Source organism: Coptis chinensis, chromosome 6, assembly GCF_015680905.1.
Source record: "Coptis chinensis isolate HL-2020 chromosome 6, ASM1568090v1, whole genome shotgun sequence".
NCBI classification, from domain to species: Eukaryota; Viridiplantae; Streptophyta; class Magnoliopsida; order Ranunculales; family Ranunculaceae; genus Coptis; species Coptis chinensis.
The window spans coordinates 95,424,256-95,440,532 of NC_141461.1; the positions used below are offsets into that span (position 1 = coordinate 95,424,256).

At 33.7% G+C, this 16,277-nt stretch overlaps 1 long non-coding RNA gene across 1 annotated transcript; it reads right to left on the bottom strand.

The window, feature by feature from the left end:
• Positions 1 to 2,586: 2,586 nt before the first annotated feature.
• Positions 2,587 to 4,816, bottom strand: LOC147495704 (uncharacterized). The gene is made up of 2 exons (XR_015197655.1): positions 4,517 to 4,816; positions 2,587 to 3,470 (listed from the first exon to the last, which is right to left on the bottom strand). It is a non-coding gene; the product is annotated as an uncharacterized LOC147495704 (long non-coding RNA).
• Positions 4,817 to 16,277: the final 11,461 nt, after the last annotated feature.

The following is a 16,277-nucleotide window of genomic DNA, read 5'->3' on the forward strand; positions in this document are numbered from 1 at the left end:
AACTCAAAGTCCCACCAATCTAGTAATAATTCTGGATAAGTCCAACAATTTAAAATGCACATCCACAATCTAATGAATCTTAAGATAAATCGGTAGTTCGAATTTGTTATTCCTTGTACTCAAACCTCACTAAAATAATATTTAAGATTGAAATACATAGACAAATAATTATATTATCATTTTAAAGGAAGAAGTAATAGATATAAAGAAGAAAACATAATAGCTTTGGTTAAGGGCCAAGGGAGTTGTTAAACTGTTTCCAATATCATAAATTGTTTCCATAATAGATTCAAACAAATATAATATTATCTTTATTCTAATTTAAAAGTGATTCAAGCTTTGTATGTGGAAATGAAAATATTGGCTTTTGAACAAGTGATGGAGAAAGGTTTGAGATATATTTATTTATTTATTTATTTTATTGCTGTGTTTCTATTTCGTCTCTTACTGTCGGTGAATTTTGGTTCAATTAATTTCTTGGTTTTATACTTTTATCAACAATGACACGAAATTTAAAAAAAAAATGATAGAAACCGAAATTAAAGATAAAGCTTGAATTTATTTATAACAAATAAATTTCTATTTGAATACATGTGATTACTATGATGACCACCATGTCAATGCACATGCAAACACTCAATGGAACAACTTTTTTCTTCTTGATGAGTTGGACCAAAGGTGTTCTTTTAGGCAAGACAACGGTAGTAAACAACTATTGTGCCACCCGGAAAAAAAGAGGATAACGTTCTTGATATTGTTTGCAATTTCATAACTTGATTGAGGGTGTGGGGTTTAATTATGAGCAAGGTTGTGGATTTTTCATGCCAGTAATAGAGATTCCTTTCACGTTGGTACAAGTTGAAGTTGCAGGACCATCTGGCAAAATATACTTAAGATCGATGTTGGCAAGTACTACGTTCTCACAGGGCATACTTGAACTGCACGCCAAAGTTACTTTCAGACTTTGTAGTTCCGGTGCCTTTGATCTTCTTGAAAAGAACATCACTTATCTTCACCTATAAGGGCTGTAAATGATAAAAAAATTAGTATATGGGGTAATTATAACTTTTTTTTTTCCCATAAATTAAACATCCAAAGAGATTATGTATATTTATATGCAAATTAATTAAAAAAATAAGTTACCTTAGTTTGACAACCCTTTCCTTTCCCTGGGCAATACTCTTGATCAAGGATAATAGGGTTTTTGACATTGGTCATGATGATGTCTTCAAACTTGAGATTGCTAGCCTTGCTAGGGGGTGATCCCGACCAACTTTTGACTCTAACTCCATTATCAGTGCCTATTAATGTACAATTCTGTACGTGTACCCTATTGACATCCTCCTCATTTGGGTACTTGCCCAAACTTCCCACACTGTAATTGTACCAAATATAAATATATTTGATTTAAAAGCTTCATTCACAATATTTTAGCAAATGCGGATCATTATGTGATTATTTATGAAGAAAACGTATGTGTGTCCTGGTCCACAAGTTATTTTGGATATAGAAATATTGTTGCTGCCGAGTCCAATGGAGATGCAATCATCACCAACACCAATTGTTGAAGAAATAATTTTGATTTGTTTAGACTGGCTTATATGAATGCCATCAGTATTTGGACTTTTATTTGGGGCAGTGATTTTCATATCTTGGACAAGTATGTCGTTGCTCAATAATAAGCTCATATGAAACCCCTTACTGTTTACTAATGCAATATTGCTAATCGTATCTTCTGAAACTATGACGATTTTCAGAGACTGCAAATCACATATGGTTCATAATCAAAATTTCTTAGATTAAATAAGCTAAGTTTAATTTAAAATTAGTTTATAATGATGATATTAGCATAACAATATAACTAAAAGTGGGGGTACCAAGTACCACACTATTCCGTGGAGTACTACTTCATTGATACACGATCTTTCAATATTTTTTATATTTACTTTTATTTTATGCCATTTCACGGATAATCACATTAGTTTGTTATTTTGACTATGTTTGCCTATTATTTGATGAAAATCAGCTCCCATTGAGTGTGGTAAGATATTACGGAACGAGTGTTCCAACAATCTTGGGGTTTCGGTGTAATGATTAGATATTTAGATATATGAACGGTACTTACTACAGGGCATTGTCCTCCAGACGTATGACAACCATCATGCGCATAGGAAGCTTCTTCTTGGCCATCCAACATTCCAGTACCAGCTCCAAGGACCAGCTCCAGTGATATTAACAGAAGACAAGTCTCTAAATTCAAGCCAAATTGGCTCTTTGAAGGCACTCGGATTTGGAGGAGCTTTCAATGTTCCTCTGATTTCAACATTTGGAGACTTGTTGCAAGGCCCACAAAATGATATTGGACCTACTAAAAATTCCCCTCTAGGAACAACAAAGGTGGAACCCCCAGTGTGTTTGCATGCGTAAGTCCAGGCAGCTTGAAACGCCTGCAAATGAAATTAATATAGCTTGTGTTTTAGTGATTGACTAGTTCTTTGGCCTGTGCGTTGCACAGGCTAATCTATTTGGATTGGTAGAGTTTACATTTAAGGAAGTACATAAGAGCAACAACAGCAACAACAGATATAGAAGTGTAGTAATATGGATATGATTGTATATGAAAGTATATATTACATACTAAGCCATCTGAATTCTTGTACAGAGTAAAGAATTGGATGGTATACAGGCAACATAGATGAAGTATAGGAGTATGAGATAGATGATTGTCCCTGGAATCTTTAGAAGTAGTCCCACCATCCTTGCATAACATACACATACATATATGGAAACAACCAAGCTTAATTTAAGTTGGAAAAGTGGTCATTAGATGTCCTTAGACTCAATTTTGATTATAGTTTAGGGAGAAATGCAAGAATCATTAAAAGTAATAGTATACTTATTAAATGTTCATAAAGAATTGATATTTTTTTTGTTGTAAATCTAGTTGCCATTGCACCCAAGTAACTTCTGGGTTGCCTACGTACCTGGGGGATTAACTGTCACCCCGCTTACGGATCAAGCGACACGTAGTTCTTTTATCATACAACTAATATGGTTACAAAGTTCATGTAGATATAACGACTCGAATTAGTTAGTTCCATGTAGAAATTCTGATGTGAATCCGAGACAGCTCCCTATTCCACTCTTTCAAGTAGTGCAGTGCATTGACACTCACTGGTCTAACCAGCTTCAAAACCTCCAGTGGTTGAGTCAATAATGAGTACAGCGCAATCAGCCTGTGAAGTACCAGTAATCATGTTCTTGATGAAATCACGATGGCCTAGATCAGCAATAACAGTACAGTAGTACTTGGTGGTCTCATACTTACATAGCGCGATATCAATGGTGATGCCACGTTCCCTATCGAACTTAAGCCTGTCCAGAACCCAGTCATACTTGAATGACCTTTTGTTCATCTCAGCAGCTTCTCTCTTGAACCTCTAGATCACACGCTTGTCAATACCTCCAAGCTTATAGATCAAAATGACAGAACAATTGTAAGTTGTAGGTTTCTAAGTTGTAACATTACATTATGCTAACAATAAAAAGCAGAAATGTCACCATGTTATCACCAAAAACCAAGATTCTACACTAAGAAAATGAAGCATGGAAGTACCGACTTAAATGCTAGATACCCTAAAAAAGCTGATGAGTTTTGTTTTCATGCTTGAATAGTACCATTCAATCACCAACAATGATGATTGAGGAGTTGAGTGGATGCCTCTGCCACATAACATTAGCTTGGTCAGACATATTTCCTCTACGAAGAGAACCATACAATCAAACTGGAAGCAGAGTAGTGAAGTACCCTTTGGTTAAAAAAAAATCAAATTAATAGTTGTATGTAACATAACCTTTTAAAAGTTCAGATTTAAAAATTCGATGAGTAAAACATTTGTTTACGTACAATGCAATTGATCGGTTAGTAATCAAGTTCAACTAAAGTTGTAAACGTTTATCAGCATTATACACACTCAGGGGCTTTAATAACCAAACAACAATGATCTAGACAATTATTCATACTTCCATACTCAGGTCTGCTACATCGACTGAGAGCAGATAAACAAAGGCTACCATAATTTCGAGTTCCACACATAGATGATTGCACAATTAATTAATTTAAAAACATCATTCTTGTTTACATGTATGTGATTGTGAACGTCGAGGACAACGTGTTATATTTGACCTATTAAATTACATAATATTCCTCATCAAAACTCAAGAGAAAAATTCCAATGCCTAGAAGTGTTTTTAAGCAAAGTACTGACTTGGTGAAAAGTAGAGAAAAATTACAATGCCTAGAAGTGTTTTTAAGCAAAGTACTGACTTGGTGAAAATTATATATAAAGATGCAGGGAAAAGAAACAGACATAGAACAGACACAACATCCCCAATAAAGAAAAAAATGGCCTGGAATGAGTAACCTTATCTACTGATGCAATTGAAAAAAAATAATAGGAGAACTCTGACATGGGAAAGATCGGATACAATGATGATGAATAAAAAGAGAACTCACATGTCCTGATAGGTATTGGCATAGCCCATGGCTAAGACATAAAACCGCTTATAGAAATTTCAAACTACGAAGATCACATGTTGCTTGCCATACCGGTATTTCTTTCTCCAAATTTCTTACACTTTCATCAGTTAAGCATATCTTGTACCATGTCTTATTCCACTATTTGAAATCAGCATATAATTCGCCGCTCATCATAAATTGGTTTTTGTAAGTAAAAGAATTTCAGTTTTGAATCAATGCAAGGTACCAAGATGAGTAGCAACTAATGCATTTGGCAAGTTATATCATAACAGGCAATTCTAAAAAGATGTAGCTTAACTATAAGTTGCAAAAGCGAATTTTAAACCTTTGAGAATATAATGCGAGTCCAACTATAAGAAAAGAAGCTTAACATATGGAAGTTTTTCTACCTAGCGTGAAATGAGACTAAACAATCTAGAAGCAATTACTATTTAAGAAACAGTTAAATAATTCATATCAAAATTATCATTATATATACTAGTAAACGGGCACGTGCCTTGCACGTGCTAGGAAAGAAAATTTAGGGTGGAAAAAATCAAAAGAATGAACGCATGTAAATTAGTAACATATTACATTTGTTTGAATGGATATATTATGTATTATGGTTTAGATTAATACAGGTCAAGGTGTGACAGAAAACTTCAATAAGAAAAAAACACTTCAATATGCTAGTTGTGTACCTGTGTTCTTTGTCTGCTTTGATTTTTGCTGAGTTGCCATGTTGCGAATAAATATATTCGAAAAGGTATTTAATCGCCTATAACTTGGTCAATATATAATTATTAGTGCATATGCCACAAACTAATTTACCAAAAAAATAGGTATTATGTTGATGAAGTTAACCTTTGTGCTGCTGGTTGTGTAATTATCTTGTCGAGCATCTATATGTGATTGAGGAACATCGTTGGATTCATATTAGTGTATTACATGTAAGATATAAGAATATTATATCACAGTGTGCAAAATAATTGTTATTCTACATTGGAGAATAAAATAGCTAAAAAAAATGCAAGAAAAATAATATTTTTTTCATCATTGTCTTCAAAATGATCTGGCGAATCCATCAGTTCTTTTTTTTTGCCGTTCTAAATATTTTGGTTGGTTTAAATAAGTAGCTAGCTTGGACACAGAAAGAAATTGTAGCTAGCTAACAAAAGTCATTTTCTATTTATTTATTTAGAAACGATTACAATGAGAAACAATTAGAAAAAAAACATTGGACATTGTTAATATTTGTTATATATATATAGATCTATTAAGTTGGATATAATATGTGGAGTGAATTGAATGTGTAAATAAAAGTTTTCTGTAAGATGTCTATGTAGCAAGATTACCATTTAAAAACTTTCAATATAATGTAGATCTTATTTCATGTGTATAGAGATCGAATGATTCAAATGATGGAGTGATGATTTTTTCAAATCATCTGTATGGAGGCGACAAAAGGAAGAAATTATGGATGCTAGTCGCATTGCTGAATTACATCTGTTTAACTATGTCGTTAGTCGCACAATCCTTTGATCAATTTTTGCATTGGTTATTGGTACCCATTCTGAAAATGCTATTATCACCCAACTCCACATGCAGTTCGTTGGCACGTGTCGGGCTTCCACTTGATTAACATAATGCAATGAAATATTGGTTCTTTGAGAGTCAAATTAAATGTAGTGAGTAGTGAGTAGTTAGCAGCAAGTGCAGAGTGCATAGTGAAAAAGTTCAGAGGCATTAAAAGCGTTATCAGTTGTGCACACTCACTATGCTATGTGTAGATGATTATAGAAACAATTTTTCAAGTGGCAACAACTTTGATTATAGAAACATCAATATAGCTTATTAGCAAAATACAAATGTACTGCTCTTTTGTTTTTAGCCCTGGATTCTGGATCCTTGCAGTGATTAATAGATGTTGACATCAGATCCTTTCTAAACTGAAAGCGAATCAGATCAATACTAAACATCTGCTAAAGTTGACGTCAGATCCTTATGGTGTACGAAGGGTGTTCACATTTGATAAATGCCAGACCTTTTATTTTGCGTATTATAGTAGCTTTAATTAGCTTATTCCCATGGTGGCATAATACACGATGCAATTACCCCTTGTTTACCTCGAGATTTGATTAGTGTTGTATGTATTTCTTTGCATAGGAATACGTTAACACTTTTTTGTAAGTAGTTAGCTCACTTAGAAAAAAAAAAGTACCAACAGAATAATCCATTAATCTGCTAAAAGAATCTGGATTAAATAGAAAAACATCTAAGTTGTTGCGCACTATCACCAGCCACCCATGACTGGAACTTTGGCGAAGCCGATCATGAGAGGAACTCGAACCGGAAATTGGAAACTCTATCCTCGGATCAGTAGCAACTACGTGTCCGATCATCACTATTGAATTCAGTGCGAAGCAGAAACAAAGGAAGTTGGCGAGGTAAACGGTGCCTATCCTTTCGAATTTCAATAAATACGGATTGCCAAGACATACAAACAGCACCAAACTGGATAAGGTCCTTAACATTGTAGAAAAGCTTCTCTGCTATGGCAAATGTAAGATGACTTGGGAGTTACAGCCACATGTAAACCCATTTAACTAATTTTGTAATCTTCACAACGAGAAAGGTAGGGGGAGAATTTTTTATTTCAGGTTAATTCCAATCAAAATATTTTAAGCTCTTATTTTCTTTATATTTATAATGATTTATCTTTATTGAGATAAGGAAACCTAATATGGAAGTACAGCTTACTTAAAGTAAATTTTCACTAACATATTTTTCAGCAGCTTCCCAATTGCTTTTGCTCCAGTTCGCAATGCACTTATTGTTTCTGTTGTAGCATTCGCGCTTTCCAGCATTATCATCTATAATTTAGAGCACGTACAGAACAATATTAAAAAACCTTTCATAGTATTAAATACCTCCAAGCATTCCTAGAATCACAATTGGGTCATCCATGAAGTGAAACATTCTTGATTAGCTTTGGATAGAACTATTACTGGAAACTGAAATACTATCAGGGTACCTGATCATGGATGCGTAACTGAAAATTTCCAAGTTGTGAAACTTGTTGTTCGTAAAGTTTATTCTTCTTCAAACATTGTACAGCAGCTGCTCAATAGAAACCGTACACCGAAATTCACAAATAGATTCCATATGTAACCAATTATTAAGTAGGAAACATAGTGACATCCAACAAATCTGCTAGCTCTTATAGTTAAACTACTCTCATTTCACTCAAACATAATCGATCAATCCTGCACTTGACACATTTAGGATTGGATAAAATAGACACATCTTGGAAAGAAAAGAAACAACATGAGTAAGATTTCCAGAATTGGGATACTGATGCGTCAACAGGCTAAAATTCTTGGTTTTTTTTGTGATATCTACCAACTTCTGAGCACCAGTTGCTGCTGTTGGTGGGAAGACAACCACATCAGTTGTCCCTGCTATTCCTCTGTCGCATTGACTCCGCCTGACTCTAACGATGCAGCAGCAACATGCTCATTTTTGGAATCTTCAGTGACGGGGTTGGATATAAAATAATTTCGTGACTTTGTTCATCTTCTGGAGAATGGATCATATCCTTCTTCACCAGCCTCCAAACTTATGTTAACTGGTTTTTTCTCAGAGGCATTCTTGAAGTTTTCGGCCCTATTTTTCTTGTTCATCTTTGCCTATCGCACAACCTTAAGGTCTTTTCCCTTTGCTTGCCTAGAAGCCTCTAGTTCCTGGAGGCTTGCCTCAATCCTCTCCATTTCTTCCGTATTCAGCTCGCTCTCTGCCACATTTGTGCTAACCAAAACAGTAGATAATAAATCCTGATAAAGTTTATCTACAATAATAGAAGATGAAAATAATGTAGGACTATAAATTAAAAGATAACTAATTAAACACGACCTAAGAAGTAAAAAGGGCCGCTAATGTCATAAATAAGTAAGAAAATCAATTAAAAAGAAATACAAAAGGAGAAAATGGAAACATCCAACAATGAGTAAACTAAGATGTCTCCAAAACTAAAACTTTCTGTGTTGATCTCAACATAAAAAAAAAATTGGGAGATATTCATATGTCCAAAAGCGAGTGCAATAGGCAAAAACAAATGAGAAGATACTTAAAGAATGAGTTCCAAGTCTTAGAAGAATTTTGCAGCCATGGATAAATGACTCAAAGGATGGCAGCTTATGCGACTCTGTTGAAAATCGGGTTCTACTTGCTATTATACCTTTGCTACGGTGATCAGAATATTATGCAGCCATGGATGAATGACTCAAGGATGGCAGCTTTTTACCCTCCTGAGAGAAAACGGGTTTTACCCGCTATTATACCTTTGCTACATTGAAGGCAACATTTATACTAAATTCAAATGAGTAAACGTGCGAGAAGGCTTTGTTATATGTATGTCAGAATGAAGTTCTAGTAGTATACAACAAAAATGACCAACAATATAGTCTTGTATAGAGTTTGAGTATGTACTGATCTTTTAGACTGACACCAAAGACACGGGAGAAAAGATACTATGAGGTACTTCAGTTTCGAATAAGAATGGGTGTCCATCTTATATAGTAGATATTTACGGTAACTGGATTGTGTCCAAATTCTAAGAAAAGTGGAAGTGTCTGACATGCAGTTGGCCCTCCTCCTAGGATTGGGACCAACAACGCAAGAATGTAACTTGCATTGGCGGAGTTAAAAATGTTTTAAGTTAGTTGTGGATACCCTCCCTTTAATAGTTGCAATCAGGAATGGGTTGGCCTTGTGCTTGGTGTACACTAATGGCAAAGCTTAGGTCATTGGGAAATCGCTTTATAGTAAAAATAAAAGGTAAGCGTGCATCGGACTTTAAAAAAAAAACTAATCAGCACTTGTTAATACAAATAAAAAAAAAACAGCCATTGGAACTTGCAACTGTGCGAGTATCCAAATTCTACTTAAAAAGTTTTAGTTGTTTTTTTTTGGGAGGGGGGGGGAAACTAACCCTAATGTTTTGTATGAATGGGGATAGTCAGGGGGATCATGCCTTAGACTCTCATCAATGTATTTGCAACATTCTATTGAATGGAGGATCATGGCTAAATAAGTTCAGCAAAAATATGTCTATATATATGTCATTAATTCAAATCTAAATCAGTTAAGAAACAACAGATTAGCAAAAGGTCCACATAAAGCAAACACCCCAGGTGGAGGCACATAAATCTTCCAGCGTAATATAGCTGCATAGTCTATTACTTGATACAATTTAACCCATGCTATAATGAATAATCATATCTTAATCAAGGCATCATGACAGGGGCACTCCTGTTTCTTAGACAATTTCAATTTTTTTTCCTGCAGCAGTGCCACAGTCCAGAGGATGTGCATTATATTAATCTTGGCAGTCCTTTAAATATTAGTTGCCATCCCTAGTTCAAGGATGATGAAATGAGGTTTCCCTCTATACACATCCTGTTTCCATTTAATGGAGGATCGCTAGAACATAAGTAAACAAATAACTAAGCAATAACAAATGGAAGATCCAAAAGAAGTACAACAATGAGAGGAATTGAACATATTCAATATTGACCTTGATGCTCTTGGTTGTAAGCTGTAACACTCGGCTTCTTCCCAATCCTCTATTATATGTAATTGAGTAACATGCATTGTCAGATTGAGATGAATGCAAAGCCTGAAAAATGTAGCCCATTATGTGCCAGTAACAAAATCACATAATAAACAAACAAATTTATGATGAAACTGTAGAATACACCATATTAAAGTTACAGTAAATTAAACGCAACATTATACGACAATTAAATGCATATGAAGAAGTTGACAATCAATTAACACATTCTATGAAGGCTAAAATATATTGTATTAATTTGATTCGCTTTACGCATAACACAATCCTTGGTAAACTCAAATTTAGAATCCTTTCAAGCATTGATTCTACTGAGATACTTTTGTTCCGATCTCTATAATCACACGTTAATACTTCACTTATATTCACTATACATAACTCATTGTGAGAAAAAATATACCAAATACCCCTATTCATTCATTAGGAAGCAAATGGAAACAAAACCATAAACATCATAGATGTTACACAATCATTGTAAACCCTCATCATCGAATGCGTAGGAAATGACATAATCATTTCATAAATTAGTACATGATAAATAATGAAAAGGGAAAAATAAAACCATAGGAAGCAAGAATTACGAATCTCCATATTTTGATTAGGAAACATTATCAGCGTTCAACTGACCGCTGACTTATAAAAGTATCATTGTCGTTGGAGCAATAATTTATTCATTACATATCATTTATGTGGGTCAATAAGAAATGCATTGGATAAAAATATCCCTAGATGATGATAATAGTTAAAAAGAAACTATATTATATAATCAATTAAAGGTTGGGAACGTAAACAAATACTATATGCCAGTTATTTGTTTTTTATAATGGCATAGAAGACTGTACCTTCTAATCTTGAAAGGAAAATTGGGGACGAAAACAATCCTAAAGTACTTGTTCCCACCATAAACTGCATGTAACAAAACACCTAGCACATCTATGAAACCCAGTGCTTATCCTTGTTGGCCTTGTGGATCGAAGCGGTGTTCTTGCACGCGTTTTGAGATTGTGATTATCTAAAAATTGCACAATCAATCAATTAATGTAAAAATGTAACAAAGCATTAAAAACCAATCCTAAATGCTTGTGAGAACTTGTAACCTAAAATTATATGATTGCCAGGCACATCTAAAACTCGATTGCTTGTGTTTCTAGCCTGATGTCGAAATTTTGTAAAGTGCGTTTGTGTTTGATCTATGAGCGAGGGGATAATTTCCTCAAGGATGCTGATAATGTAAAATAGTAAATGACACATGACACCATTGGCTCCAAAATCTTGGTCCTGTTTTCCACATGACACATCCATGGATGCCCCCTCCCCTGCGCACTTAAAATGAAAAAAACGAACAAAAAGTTAAGCATGCATGTCTACTATTAATCCTGTTTCTGGGAAAAAGCCAATTCACATTATGTTGCAAACAAATACTGATAACTAAGTTTCTTAAAATTAAGTGTAAACAAAATGAATGTGCGACAGTAGTATATAATGAGTTCATGCAAGAGAGTGCGCAAACACAACAAATTTTAGTGCTGAGGAAATCATATAGTAAGCCGGGTTCAGTCAACAAAACAATTATTATTGTCGCTAAACAATTTGAGCCTCTAATGTGAGCCTATAATGTGCCTATATAATGGGAAAACTTTTATATATTTTCAGTTCTATATATAAGAAGATGAACAAATAAACCATGTTTTCATTGGCTGCCATTTTTGGATAAAAATAAATGACAACCTTATGTAAGGAAACGAAGCATGACAGAATACTATATACAATAAGTTAGAGAACAATTTAGTGTGGACAATATATAAATGTAAAAGTGAATGGGCATAAATGAAGAATAAGTTAAATATGCTATGTACTAAAAGGCAAAGAAGGGGAGAAGTTTTTGGCTATGTTGCATTTAACAATGGTAAAATGAGATAATGTCAAAAGCAATGCATCCAAAGTGCAAGAATAGTTCTTTAAAATGAATGAGATGTCTTATTACATTGTGAGCCAACACGTAAGATGCACAAAGAGCCACAAAAGATTGGTAGCAGACACCCAAGTGAAAATTAATAATATAATAAACAAATAATCCAGAGACCAAAATTTTATAAAGCACAATGAAATCATTCCCAATAAAAAGAATAAACTAAAGATGTAATTACTATGAAATCTTGAACTGTGTCACGCCTAGTGCAACTTTACAATGACTGCTATCACTCTAGTGTGTAATGGTGAAGGTTATTCTAAACCATTGGCATAATGATCATGAAACATAAAATCGTATTGTGTAATCTTTTATGTGGAAATCATTGCCACTAACTTTCTCGTGCCCAACAATTCTACTAATCAACTAATATGTGAATTACATACAAAAGGCCACCTACTAACGACACACTTTATCCAATCCAAATTTCAAGTATATTCTTGGGTGCTCAAAAAGACCCAAGTGGAGAATCTACTAAAATGGTGCGTGTGAAACTCAAAAAGGTATTTACTTAGCATTCTATTGTTTCCAATAGGTGGTAGTGCCATATAGACACAGTTGTTAGAAAATTAAAAAGTTCATATCACAGTCAACACGATAAGTATAATAAGTTGGCAAACAAACTATATGACAGGAAAAGAATAGAATACGTGATGAGAATGAATATTCAATAACCTTAATAGTTTACTCGTTGGTTTTGAAATAGGTATAAAAACGTTGAAGCAGCGATCAATCCACTTCTTCTTATTGTAGGTTCAGAAGTATCTTCTCTTCAACTTAATTATTCCCATAATTGATTGAGTAGTAAGGATTTGTTCAACCCATGAATCAGTTACTGGCAGAGAATGTCTTCAACAAAAGAAAACGGGTGAAGGTTCATTCACAAATAAGTTCATTAGCAATTAATAACACATTACGTTCAAGATCTACTCAATTTCCATCATAACAAAGGAAATATAATGAAACATAATGAACCAAGATTAATGAAAATATTATTTACACTTTCCACGGTTCATGAAAATAGATTGGAAGAGAGATGAATCTAAAATGGATAGTATGGTTAATAATATAATACAACATTCATAGTACCATCCTCAAAATGTATACCTAAGACAATGATTATAGCAGGAAAGACTAAAAATGGAAAAAAATAATAAGTAAAACAAATATAACTTGTTATTCAATAAGATAAGTTATTCAAATGCTTTCTATTGCTTTAGCATCTAAGCAAACGGAGAAAAAAATCCATATCAATGGAAAAGTAGTAGTGGCTTTAAGCGACAAATAAAAGAGGCACTTCGTAGTAATATTATAAACTCCATATTTAATTACACATTGTTAAGTTTGTTCAATACTCATGGAAAAAGATATGTTTACTGAAAGCACAAATGCAAAGTACGTGAAAAGATCACTCTCTTTTTTTGGTGCCTAGGAGAAACCTGGTTCACACACAATCAATTAGAAATCTAGAGACAGCTATAAGCAAAAATACATAAACAATTTTTTTTTTGGATACTCAAAGCCACCAGTAGATTAAAACAATATATAATTGGAAGTCCGAAAATTAATATGAAAGTACCAAGTGAAGTCAAGTCAATGGCAACAACCCAAACAAAGGCACTTTTCTTACTAAGTAATAGATCGAGTTGTATATTCGACAAAACCGTGGTGTTTCCATGATGTATCTAGATATTTGAATACCTAAAAGCATTACCTTAAATTGGTCCATAATCCCATTTTGAGCGAAACTGTAATGAAGCATTCCTTCACCCACCCTATGTTTGAAATTAACTCTAACAATACTAAAATGAATTAATAAAATTTTTAGAAAGAAATCCAAGAGTAATATGAATTAAGAAATACTAATGAAAAGAGATTTTAAAATTTTTTTATCTGTCAATCAATTCAACTTTTTTCTAAACTCTACTTGATAACAAACTAAACAGTGGAAAAGAATAAAAGTGCAAAGATTACGCTTAATTCCACGTGAATGAAAAATTAGGAACATAGTGCTATTAGTATTATACTATCAAAATGCATTGGAAAGAATCGAGTGACAGTATAGAGTGAAGCATGTAATGGAAACAACAGAGCAACATGTAACATAATTAACAATACCAACTATAAAATGAAGAACATAAGCAACAATGGTATGGCAATCCATTAGTATAAAGAAACAAAGAATGCACATCCAATCTAGTTCACACATAGTACGTCTTAGTAACAAATAATGCATTAAACTCTCGGGATAATCACCAAGGCCAAAAATTGAAATGAACACACCTGAAAAATGGGAGTTGCGAAACACACACCATTGGATTAACTGTTGATACTGCTATTGTAATCTGAAAGTACAATAAAATCTCTAAATACAAATCTGATCTAAACAAAAGATAAATGCAAAAAATGAAATTGGGAAATAAACTATGGGCTAAAGAAGAAGAATATATGGGTGAGAGAAAACAAACATTTTTGGTGGTTATTCCATTTAGATTTAGAAAATGAAAGACACGAAGTGAAAGAACCTTGATTGTTTGAGAGTCCATTCATTTTTCTTATACATAAAGAAATCAATTCCATCAAACTAATGCAAATGAACGTGCCTTGATGCTATGCAAATGCATGAAAGGGAAATGGCAAAAGAAAAATACTATGTGGACTTTTATTAAACTACAAACTATGTGAAATAAATTTCAAACACCATATTAAACATGCCTTCTACCAGTTCTTATTTATTTATCTATGAAGACATTCTATGTAACAATTAAGAGAAGAAAAAAGAAGACAGAGACACTACTTACCACGAATTAGCAAAGACGAAGGTGAGGCAGAAGCAAAGAGTAAGAGGATCACATCATTACTCGCAAATTTATGATCGACTGTCCAGAATCCCATTTTGAACGATACTATTGTTAGTAGTCCTTCTAAGTTCTAACAGCGACCTGTGTTAGACAAAAATACGAAAGCCTCAAACAGATTTTGGGAAGCGCTAAACAATTAAAAGTTAAGATCGCCATATTTTAAGGCATAAAAGTTATTCAGGAATTTTTTCAAACAATTAAAAGTAGAATAAGAGAACCAGATGGGAAGAAAATGCAATGAAACCTGTTTCTGAAGATCGCCATGGAACATTGTACGCATCATTTTTTAATCTGGAAACGAGGTCTAAATGGTGAGAACAAAAGAAGGAATTAATGAATTTGAGAAAGATATGTGATGGAGTTTCGAAACGGTGCGTATGTTTTGGAAACTAATTGGAAAATCGGAAATACCATTGCACTTAAAGCCTTCCGAGAATTTCGCGGGTGAAACTTTTGGGTACCCTTCAGATTAAAAAGTTTGGTCTAAAAAATAAAATACGGGAACTAATAAATGGCGGCTAGTTTTCCCATTATATATAAGATAAGATAAGATAAGATAAACCAATAACTAAATGTAGTTCATTTTTTTAATTCTTTTTTCATTGTGAAAACTGAAACAGCGGTTATTCTGCAACTGAAAAAGTTCACAACTCGGCACAATCCAACGTGTAACCCGCCTGCTGTCTCATTCAACTACATTTGTTCTTGCAATCCATAGTGACACCAGATAATGTTTAAGAAAAGATACCAAGGCTTATGCCGCAAGGCACAACTGGAAGACTTATGGGAAAAACACACCGAGCACTACAGCTTCTAATCTAGTTGAAGAAACTGACGACTACGTACACCTCAAGGCGTAAGTCCTATTGAAATCCTTTCTTGTCTTTTTTTTCCTACTTGCTCTCTTTCTTTGTCTTTTTTGTGTGTTATTTTCCTTTGACTTAAGTACATTATGTATTAAAGCAACCTCTTATACTTGTCTTATTGCAACTTACTTTGGGTCAGAATTGGATAACATACTATTTCAATATGATAATGTGATTGTGTCCTATTAATTTGATAAAACTTACTACTTCTCAAGTACCTAAGCCTGAATCCCTCAGTAAGTTTTATTGTTGCTTTAGAGTGGTGTCACTTACTTTGGTCAAAGTTTCGTGCGACAACTCTTTAGTGCCACTCACAATTAAAATGAAATGTTCTACTCTAAACGTTGATACCTCCAAACCAAGGCAAAGAGCATGTATTTAATAAGAATTAAACTTTAAGACTATTGCGAAAAAGAATACTGCGAGTTAGAAC